Raw genomic sequence first — 11803 nt, 5'->3', positions numbered from 1 at the left:
TTTAAAAAAACATTGAGCTGAAATATAAGAAATCAATCCTTTGTTTTAAGAGTGGAAAACAGATTTGGAATGACATCTAATGGTAGATTTGTGTATAGCACTATAATTTGCTTCCTGGCTGCTTGGTGATTCCTAGCTCGGGAGAACAGCTGGCAATAAAGGAAAATATTTTGGCATACTTATCATCCTGACCTTCTTGGATTATAAATACCTATTGAACTTGGACTTTTAACTTCAAGAGCTAGTGGAAGAGAAAGAAAAATTTGACCTTGGACTACGCCTGGCTCGGAGAGACTCTTAAGCTGTTTTCAGAGAAGTTGAACATTTTGAACACTTCAAACATTGTCTGATTGATCATTTTTGGATACTTGAGACAAAGGATCACTATAATATATTGCTTTCAGGACTAAACCTATACTTTGGAATCTATTCAATTATAAACAATACATATAAAGACCAGAAAACTAGAGGAAGCTTTGATCTACTCTTACTGAGACTAGTCATACTAGAGGATCTCCAGGAATGATGCCCCAAGAAAAAACAAACACCTTTCAGAAAGAAATATATTCTATGCTACAGCTAATTCACCAATTGTTGAATGCAAAGAGGACATAAAAAGATCATAATGAGACTAAAAACAATTTAGACAATATAAACAAGCAAATCTCCAAATTAAATCTACAACTAGAAAGTTCCCAGATAACAACTACAAAATATGAACAAATAAACCAGAAATCAGAAGACGAAACAGAGGAAATGGATTTAGAGATGGAAGAGATAAAGGGAAATATAAATGACTATGTACAAGCATAACACTGCAAGACTTAGCTATAACAATGAAAATGCAAAAGACCTTTTACTCCTTAGGTCTTCTAAATATATATGATGGCAAGAAAGAAGGTTTTAAAAAATGGAATATAGAGCTGTTAGGGGAAATGTCACAACTTGGGAGACAGAGAATGAAAAGAGAAATAGAAGGAGAAAGAAACAGGGAGTTGTTTAAGGAATATAAATGGCAGAATTCCCCCCCCCCCCAAAATACTCTACCTAAATTGTCTTCCTCGTGCCAAGCAATTTTTACAAAAATAGAAAGAAAATTCCTGGGCGATCTAATTGCCCTGGCTTGGAAAGCTACTTGGCAAAGAAAGAAAGAAAGAAAGAAAGAAAGAAAGAAAGAAAGAAAGAAAGAAAGAAAGAAAGAAAGAAAGAAAGAAAGAAAGAAAGAAGGAAGGAAGGAAGGAAGGAAGGAAGGAAGGAAGGAAGGAAGGAAGGAAGGGTCAGATTTAAAAAAACAGAAGATTTGACCTTTTAGAGGGGGCATTATATGTTTAAATACTTGTTTGAATAAGATTAAATGAATGGATGACCCTTACAAGTAGACTTTTATAATGAAAGATATAATTTAGAACTAAGATAGCATTTTTTTTGATATGAGAAATATGAAGATAAGAGGAGGATTGATATGAATAAAACTTTTAGCTATATAAATGTAATTAATATTGAGAAAATCATAACTGATAAAGATATTTCAAATATTGATGGGAAATCAAACCTTAACAAGAGCACGAAAAACAGGATATTGATTAATAAATTGACATTGATTTATGAATTAATATCTTGTTATTTGTATGATATTAAAAAAATATGATGAAAATGCTTATATTTAACTCTGTATACATTAACAGTACCAAAATTTGCAATTGTCTATTGAGGGGAAAATGGAAAAAATATGGAGAAGAAAGGAGAATCAGGGGAAAAATACTGGATTATGTAGTATTGAACAAATTTATATTGAAGAAGTCAGTGTTAAATATTTGAACCCAGACAACATTTTGTTTACTAAGCACTAAAGATTTTAATTCTTAAAAATCAATAAAACTTTTATATATATATAAAAAGAAATAACGGATGGAAGCCTATCAAAGAGAGATCCAACCTAGAATTGAGAAAATTATTGTCAGTGAGAACAATTAATCAATTGAACAGCTTGTTTCCAGAAATAGTGAGTGCTCCACCACTCATCAATTTTTAAGACGAGATTGGACAGCCATTTGTCAGGAATGGGATAGGGTCTCCTGCTGAAGCAGGGGGTTGGACAAGGTCACTTCCAACTATTATTCTGTATTCTTTATGTCCTCATAATGCCTAGAGCAGAGATAATAGTTTAGCTTGGAAACTGCAGGTAACCAAAGAAATGCGTGAAAAAATAACCCAACAAAGAGATTGTTTATATTTTTATTGCTAAGCATAATAGTCCTAGCTTGGAAGTACCTTGTGGAACTTAAAAATTGATTGAGCAGCGTGTTTTATCCCACATCCCCAATTCTTTAGAAGAAGAATTAACACCCTCTTCCCAAGTAAAAGAGGGAAGGAGGGTAAAAAGATATTGGAAACGGGTCACAATGTTGTGAAAAAACCCATCACTTGTTGGGGACTTTTGTTCAATCTTGATGGTGTAACCGCTTAGCACCCTCTACTCAAAATCACATTTGATGCATTCGTTCAATGTTTCAGTCTTGGCTTGTGTGAACTTCAACTACCAAAGTTCTCCAGCCAGCATCCTGACTGGGGAATTCTGGGAGCTGAAGTCCACACATATTACAGTTAGCAGGGTTGAGAAAACTGCAGAAGATGATTTTCATCCACTTTCATTTCATTTTTATTTTTAGTTCATGTGTGTGTGTGAAACTTATACATTTGTCAGTTCTTGGAATTGTGCAGGCAACTTCTGTTGCAGAGAATGACTATATAATGTTTTCACCAGAGTTAGTGGAATGTATCTATGGATCGTTGCCTCCATTGACATTAATAGAATAACCATATTGGAGAGCTGCAGACAAATAAGAGTGTGACGAAGTTCCATTTAGCTATAATCTGCTTCATTTCACTTAATATGTTCTGTTAGATCAACCATGGTGATTTGTAAGCCATCATATATTGCTTAGTGTCTTCTTCAAGCCCATTCCATTATTGTAAAGCTTGCAGCGAGATGGGCAGCAAATAAATTCAATAAATTAAAAAAAATAGTTTATTCTGTAAACCCTGGGACATAAATCATGGCTTGCTATGGATTAGATCAATACATGTATGTAAAGAACTGAAGAAAGGGTTTATTATTTACCTTTCTTTTTGCTAGCTTTGATTGATTGTGTTACTGTCTTCTGCATTTTGTTTCTGGCTGGCTAAAGTCACCCTGCATTTATCTCCTTCCAATCACAGATTCGTTCAGAATATTCCCTGGTGCATTTTATGGACCTTTTTGAAATGTCATATAACTGCAGCTTATACAGGCCATAAAATCTGATCTCATCCCACAAATGTTTCCCGAGGACCTGCTACCTTAATAAACTGCAGTTTTAGACAGTTGTGGTGGTCAATGGAGGTTTGGATTTTGCAAACACGTATTCTTCTTTTTTTTCGAAGGGTCGATGAGCAACTGGGACAGTTGATGAAGTAAAACAGATAAAGGTGCCAAAATGGAAATTAGTATTGCTCCTGACTAACATATCTGCCAACTTGGACGACTGCAAGATCCCATCAGAATACAAACTTGGTCACTAAAAGCAGCAACCCACCAACAATGTTGACAGACCACAGCTTGAATTCAGAATCAAATTAAAAACAGCAAGGGGAGCATTTATTACTTCAGGGCATGGTTGCCTAATGCTGGTTCAAAAGGTATGTACATCAACTGATTATTCAACAATTGTTCAGTCTTGGCAACACTGAAAAATATTGTCAGCTCAGCATACATTCAGAATGAATGATAAATATGGAAATTCTAGTAGTAATTATTAGCTTCTACCTGTTCAGCTACCTGTTTTAGTCACTGCTCTATTGTAAAAATATTTTCTGGCAGTTTAGGCTAGTACACCAAACATGCCAATTTCTGGTTAAGGAGAACTTGCCCATCATCCTTCAACCAAGACTGTATGGCTGTAATGGACTCCATGTTGAGCTTTCGTTAGCAATGACAGAATAACAGAGTTGGAAGCGATTTTGGAGATCTTCTACTCCAGGGGTCTTCAAACCTGGCCCTTTTATGACTTGTGGACTTCAACTCCCAGATTTAAAATCCTCCAGTGTTGGAGCACCCACAACTTCTAGAGGCAAGTAGTTCCACTGCTTTCTCCATAGTTCTAAATTGGTTGTCTTCTTGATTAGCTTCCATCCATTGCTTCTTGTCCTGCCTTAAAGTGCTTTGGAAAAAAAAATGATCCCCTTTTCTCTGTGGCAACCCCTTAGATATTGGAACATTACTATTGTATCACCCCCCCCCCGTCCTTCTTTTCATTAAACTAGACATATTCAATTCCTGCAACTGCTCTTATTTTGTTTGTTTAAGTTGTAACAAATGATACACAGCAAAATCACAGTTTTCCTGACAACATTTGTTGAAAAATAAAAACTAGACCATGGGAGTGTAGGTTGGACTGGTTAAAAACTCTAATTGGACAATGCAACCAAGAAGCAATGAAGAAACAGTTCTTAGAACATGCTTTGCGCTCGTATCTACTAGACTTCACTTGGAAGCAGGTAAGTAAAGAGTAAAGCAATTATTCTCAGGCAAATATGCTTAAACTAACATTAAAGTATGATGGCATTAAAAAAGTGAGTAATCCATTGTTCTTATCTTTAACTGCCCTGAAATTTAAGAACTGGCAATATAATGTTGGGTTCCTTGCAGTTTCATTGATCTGTGATGATAACATAGTGGCAATGCATTATCTCTTTTGGTTCAAACTTACCTAGTCATAAATTATCCTTGGTCTTAAGGTTCCACCCTTGGCAATATGGAGGAAATCATACTAGATATCTTACAGGAGTATCTTAAAATAAAGTGGGACACCTTTAGTTCTTCAGATGCTCTCTGAGTATGGTACTACAGTCATACCGCTGCACTCCAAGCAGAAATCTTATCCTGGCACTCGTCGTTCAATAATTGATATGCAAGGAAGAACTTGCACATGTCGGCTTTCTTGGGACTCACTATTTCTTCTGGCTGAAATAGCGGGTCACATGGTAAGTCACGTGATTTTCTTGGTACCTGTCGGTTTGAGTATTTTGCATGTCTTCTGGAATGAATTACCGACAAAGACCGAGCTACTACTGTACTCCCAACAACCATTACTATTATTGCTCATGTTGGCTGGGAGTGTGAAAGTTATAGTTCCAAATGACCTGGAGGACAATAAGCATTCACTCCAACAATTACAGAGGCATTATCACCACAACATTTTGTACATTACATACTGAGAATTAGTACAGGTAGCCTTCTACTTATAACCGTTCGTTGAGCAACCATTCAAACTTACCATGGTGCTGGTATTAATAATTTATAATCCGTTTTTGCACTTTTCATTGCAATCTCCCCACAGTTGCAATTTATGCACTTGGCAACTAGTACGTATTTACAATGGTTGCAGCATCTCAGGATCATGTTGGATCACCATAGTGACTTTCCTAGCTGACAAGTTTTGCTTCTTGTAAAATCAGGTTCAGCCATGTGATGACTCATTTAACAACTGTATTGATTAACAGCAGATGTTTTTGTCACAACTGTGGTTGTAAGTCAAAGACTACCTGCAATGTGTGACAGTCTCTCTCTTTCTCTCTCTCTCTCTAATCTTCACTCTTGTTGACTATATGGATGGGTCTGCAATTCTTCACAACATTTTTGTTGTGAGGAGGCTTTTTCCAGAATGTTTTCCAACTTCCCAAAAGGTAGGACTTGTAGAGGATTAGAACTTGGGTCTCCCTACCTTTAATCTAGCACCTATAACCACTACACCAAACACTGGAAATGATCTGATTTCATTGGAGGTCATCTTTTGCCTCTCTGGAGAGTTGAAAGAGGCTTTAGAGAACATCTCATCCAACCAGTTGTCAATGCTCCAACACTGGAAGTTTTTAAGAAGAGATTGGACAAACATTTGTCTGAAATTATATAGGGCAGGGGTCTCCAACCTTGGCAACTTTAAGACTTGTGGACTTCAACTCCCAGAATTCCTCAGCCAGCTTTGCTTGAAGTTGAAGTCCACAAGTCTTAAAGTTGCCAAGGTTGAGGATCCCTGGTATAGGATTTCCTGCCTGAGCAAGGGGTTGGACTAGAAGATCTCCAAGGTCCCTTCCAACTCTGCTGTTCTATTCTATACTGACTTGCTGTACAAACTGTTGTATGGAAGCAAAACTGGCTAAGGTAGCAACAAAGGATCTTCTCTGTCTTCCCATCACCTCTGGCCACGTTGCATTCACATCATATTAGCTGCATGTCTCTTGCTGGCAGCCACAATGAAGCTAAAATATGAGATCATCCGCTTGAGTTATAAAGCAAACATTTTTATAGGTTTAAGCTTGCTTATTTTATAATAATTGCTATCGGTTACCTGGGACTATATTATGAATCAGGATGGTATTTAAAATATTGACTTTTCCTGTAACAAGATCCTGGCATCTGGAGATAATCTGCTTCTGTCTCACTTCAGAAAGACATTCCACTGATGAGAGCCAGGAAAGGATTGTTGCCAGACCACACCTTTGTGGCTTACGATGCCGATTATATATTTCAGGGTTATTGTGTATAAATTAGAAGGTGCCAATTCGTGCTTCTCTACCATCTCTGTTTCAGATTTGTCAAGATAAGTGCAGGTGGTCCATGTCTTAAGACAAATCCTGTTCTCATGAATTGACTATGAGCAAAATCAACTGATCACTTCTATCCAGAGGTGGGATTCAAATATGTGAACAACCGCTTCTCTGTGTGGATGCCGCTTCCAGAAGTCCAGTCTGGGCTTGGGCAACAAAAAATTAGCTACCTGTTCTGCTGAAGTGGTGCGAACCGGCTGAATCCCACCACTGCTTCTATCTCAGATGTCTTAAAGAGCGGGAAGAAGATGAGGACTTATTTTTTTGTACATTTGGCTTTTTCTTGTGTTTTTGCTCTTTCTTTTATATCAGTGGTTCTCAACCTGTGGGTCGGGACCCCATTTGGGGTCGAACGACCATTTCACGGGGGTTGCCAAACAACGCAGTCCGCCATTTTTCCCCCCCTTTTCCTTAGCTGTGCTACTCCCTTTTATTCTATTGGCTTTTGAAAGCCAATAGAATAGACTCTCTTGAATAGAGTCTAATTCTGTTGGCTTTCAAAAGCCAATAGAAATTGTCCAGGCTATCTCTGCCCTGCTGAGCCTGCCAAAAGTCCCATTCTGCAAACGCTGCTGCACCAGTTGAGTAGTCCTCGACTTATGACCGGTTGGGGGTCGCGGCATTAAAAAGATTGAGAACCACTGTTTTATATCTTTACATTACGGGAAGTTCTCGATGTACCCTTCGTTTAGTGACTGTTCGATGTTAAAAGGGCATATGACCGTTTTTCACACTTGGTCATGGTCATGTGATCAAAATTGAGACACTTGGCAACTGGCATGTATTTATAATTTCTGCAGGATCATGTGATCACCTTTTGAGAACTTCTGACAAGCAAAGTCACCATGAAAGCCAGATTCACTTAACAACTGTGTTACTGACTTAACTACTGCAGCCCAAATTTCTGTTGCTAAGTGAGGAAGTTGTTAAGTGAATTTTGCCCCATTTTATGACCTTTCTTGCCACAGTTATTAAGTTAGTGACATGTTTGTTAAGTGAACCTGATGTCTCCATGGACTCTGCTTGTCAGACAGTTGCAAAAGATGACCACACTGCAACCGTCATAAATATGAACCAGTTGCCCAGCCTCCAAATTTTGATCAGGTGACCATGGATATGATGCAATGATTGTATGAAAAATGGTCATAAGTTACTTTTTTGAATGCCATTGTAACTTCGGTCATTAAATGAATGGTTGTAAATTGAGGAAGCACTACTTTTAGTGTAAGGATACAGTAACATATTCTTGCAAGTCTGAAATTACCTCTCCCCTCCCTTATAGTTACTGTCCTGAAAATTAGAGAAGGTTCTTTTCAGATGCTTTCTCCAAACTTTTTTGGGACTCAAATTTTGTTTCTCGGGCTGTTACCTAGGCTGTGACCCTCCTGTCTACCAAGGTCATTCTCACATACCATTAGAAAACCCAATTCACTGTAGCTCTCAAAATCAGCCAAAGTTGTTTGAGTGGATAATTCAAAATTAGTTTTGGAGTATCACAGTGACCTTGTTTATATGTTTGCTTTGGAAGATACAGCATGTCATCCTTTCTGAAAATGTACGCTATTCCATTCTAAGGACACACACACACACACACACACACACACAAATTCCACACTCGCTGTCCAAAGTAACATAATCATCTTCGTATAGAAGTGGTCCAATGTTGCTCTAGTTATGAATTAATTAATGGCCAGTGCAAAACCCATAGGATGCAATATTTTATTAATAATCTTCTGTATTACATAGAAAGATAGAATCATAGAGCTGGAAGGGATCTTGGAGGACTTCTAGTCCAACCCTTTACCCAAGTCAGAACACCCTATACCAGTGGTGGCAAATGTATGGCACGCATGCCAAAGGTGACACTCAGAGCCTTCTCTGTGGGCATGCACGCCATCCCTGTAGAGTTCGCCAGAGTAGCGAGCCCGTGGCGTTTGGAAGCAACGGGGCAGGAAGTGAGTGAGCAAGTGGTGTTGGCCTCCTGGGGATGCCCCAGAGATGGCGAGGGACTGGCCCCCACCGCCCTGGCTCCAGACAGCCCGGCGGCCGCCAAGGCATGCAGAGGTGGTGAGCACATGGGGGCCGACAGCATCCAGCAGCAGGGGTTGCGTAGCCCACTGTGAATACTGGCCCGGCCCTCCAGCAGCAGCGCTGCGGTGGCACCAACAGCACATGGAGTTGGGGGAGCATGTGATGTGGACCGCTGGACATGCCTACTCGGGTCACATCTCTTTTTGGTTGGAGAGCTGGTTGCCACTGGTCATCTCCTCAGCCCCCTTGAGGGTCTTGCCTTTGGCCCGTGGGTGGAGCGCATTCCTCTCATGCACCTCAGTATCTAACATGGTCGCCAGCTGCTCACACAGGTCTATTAGGCCACCATCCACAGCTGCAGGTCTGCCCAGCATGAAGGAGGCAAAGTGGTCAGCTAGGAAGCCCTGCATAGAGGTGGTAGAGCACACCCAGGGCCAGCAGGCAAAAGGCCACCCCAAGAGGCCTTTAACATCATGGCTACCCAGGCCCAGCAGAGATAGGGGGGAGGCATGCAATCCTAGCTGGTACTGGGGGACCATGGCGCCGATGGGGATCCGGCTTTCCCCACTTGGGGCAGCCTTTGGCTTGCTGGGCATGGGCGTGCTCTACCACCTCTACTCAAGCTTGCTAGCTGGTCGTCTCACCTCCTTTGTGCTGGCTGGGCCAGGTGCTCCAGGCGGGGGTGGCAGCCTAATGGACCTGTGTGAGCTGCTGGCGGCAGCAGCCCGAGGCAGGGCCAAGGTGTGTTGGGTATGCGAGGGGAATAGTTTCCATGTGCGGGCCAAGGGCAAGATCTGTAAGGGGGCCGAGGACCTGCTGTCCAACCACAAGCAAAAACAGATGGGACAGAGTAGGTGCATCTGGCGGTCTGCATCACGTGCCCCCCCACCCCTCCTGAGGGCACCACAATGCTGATGCGGCCCTGGCACTTTGCGATAAAGTGGGTTTTGGGTTGCAGTTTGGGCACTCGGTCTCTAAAACGTTCACCATCCATATACAAATGGAAGTCTTTTATTGAAAACCTCCAGCAACTCTAGGAGGCTTGCTGTTCCATTTATTAAGTGTTCTTACTATCAGGAAATTTCTCCTTAGTAATAGATTGGATCTCCCTATGATGAGCTTCCATCCATTGCTTCTTGTCCTACCCTCAGGTGCCGTAGAGCAGTGGTTCTCAACCTTTTTAATGCCGCGACCCCCAACCGGTCGTAAGTCGAGGACTACTCAACCGGTCATAAGTCGAGGATTACTCAACTGGTGCAGCACCATTTGCAGAATGGGACTTTTGGCGGGCTCAGCAGGGCAGAGACAGCCTGGACAATTCCTATTGGCTTTTGAAAGCCAATGGAATTAGATTCTATTCAAGAGAGTCTATTCTATTGGCTTTCAAAAGCCAATAGAATAAAAGGGAGTAGCACAGTTAAGAAAAGGGGGGGGGAATGGCGGACTGCGTTGTTTGGCGACCCCCGTGAAATGGTCGTTCGACCCCAAATGGGGTCCCGACCCACAGGTTAAGAACCACTGCCTTAGAGAATAAGTCAATCCTATCTTCCCTGTGACAGCCCCTCAAATGCTGGAAGACAATTATCATCTCACCCTTAATCCTTCTTTTCCTTAGGCAACACATACCTAGTTCCCTTAACTGTTTTCTCTTTCTTGCTTCCCTTCTATTGATATTCAGCAATATAAAGTGCCTAAAGATTTTAGTTTCAGGTAACTCCATAACCTTGTTGTGAACTCCCAAAGCTTAACAGTGCCTGATCACTGTTGGGACCAGTATATTTTTCAGGCCAGAAATGAACTCATGAAGCTCTTCTGAATTATTTCTATCTAACAAACCTTCAAGCTGTTTTAGCATCTATCTCCCAATGGAACAGGCTGCTATAAAACTGTGCAGATTGCTTTTTTATTTATGAGGTCATTGCACATGTGTATATTTGTGTAGGCATATGCATGAAAAATTCCTCCTGCTATACATATAGAAAAATGTATTATCAAGGTACTGATGAGTACTCCCAGTGTAACTTTTGACACATGCTAAATAAAGTACAAATAAATACACAACCAAAAGCCTGAACTCAGAAACCAAGACTTAAATGCAGCATTATGCAGGATATTCTAATAAGATATATCTGTCCTTCCCCACACTGTAGTTTACGGAACAAAAGAAGCAAAATTCAGACCATGATGGGGGGAAAAAGAGTTAAAGAAAAAGGAGTGTTGCAGGATCTAATCTGGGTCAGAATGGCTCAGCTTGGTGTGGCCAACTTGCTGTGGTGAAGTCGCCAAAGCCAGCTTGCCAGGACCAATTCCCCATGCCCAACCTGTCGTAGACAACTCCCCGTAGCCAATTCATCACAGGACAAAGTGTTGCTGGACAATTCAACAATTCAATTTAAGTATTTAAAATAATTTAGTTTTCGTTTATTTTCGTTCTTGTCATTCACATTTCATTTTGTCCCTCCTTTTGCATCCTTTCTTTAATGATTCCATTTGATCGTTTCTTCGATATTAGTGTAACTCTTGTCCCATGGTGAGTTGCCCCATGGCAATTTGGCCATGGTGAGCTGGCTGTAAAAGTTGTCCTAGATCTAACTGGGTCAAGTCACTGGGACCAGAGGTTTAGTCTTCTGAGCTTTCAGACTCATGCTGAAGCTCATCCTTGAGGAGCTCGGAAGACTACACCGCTGGTCCCAGTGAATGACCCAGATTGGATCCTGCAACATTGTCCTGGGACACGTATATTTGCCTTCATTCGTGAGAAAGGAGTATCTCCACTCACTTTGGGTTCTGCTGGATTTACAGCTTTTTTCCCCCATTATGCATCCTCCATCAGATGACTGCTTATCTAATATGATTCTCAACAGAAACTGGATGCCCAATTACCAAGTGGATAATATAAAGAAATGACATTGAAGACAAATGAAACAATAGGGCTTCGTTGCAAGTGCCGACCCGAAGGAAGACTCACATAAAATCAGAGTAGAGATTTATTCATCACAGTATCAAATACTTCGCCTGTAAGTTTGGTCTCTGGGTTGTTTTAAGAAGAAATTAAAACTTGACTTTTTTATACCCAAGCCTTCCCCATGAAGGATGTATTCAAATTTTAGGGTTGGAGCTATGAATT

This window comes from Crotalus tigris, unplaced genomic scaffold (genome assembly GCF_016545835.1).
Source record: "Crotalus tigris isolate CLP2741 ecotype Arizona unplaced genomic scaffold, ASM1654583v1 scf7180000018690.2240587, whole genome shotgun sequence".
Classification (NCBI taxonomy): Eukaryota; Metazoa; Chordata; class Lepidosauria; order Squamata; family Viperidae; genus Crotalus; species Crotalus tigris.
This window is presented reverse-complemented; position numbering follows the sequence as displayed.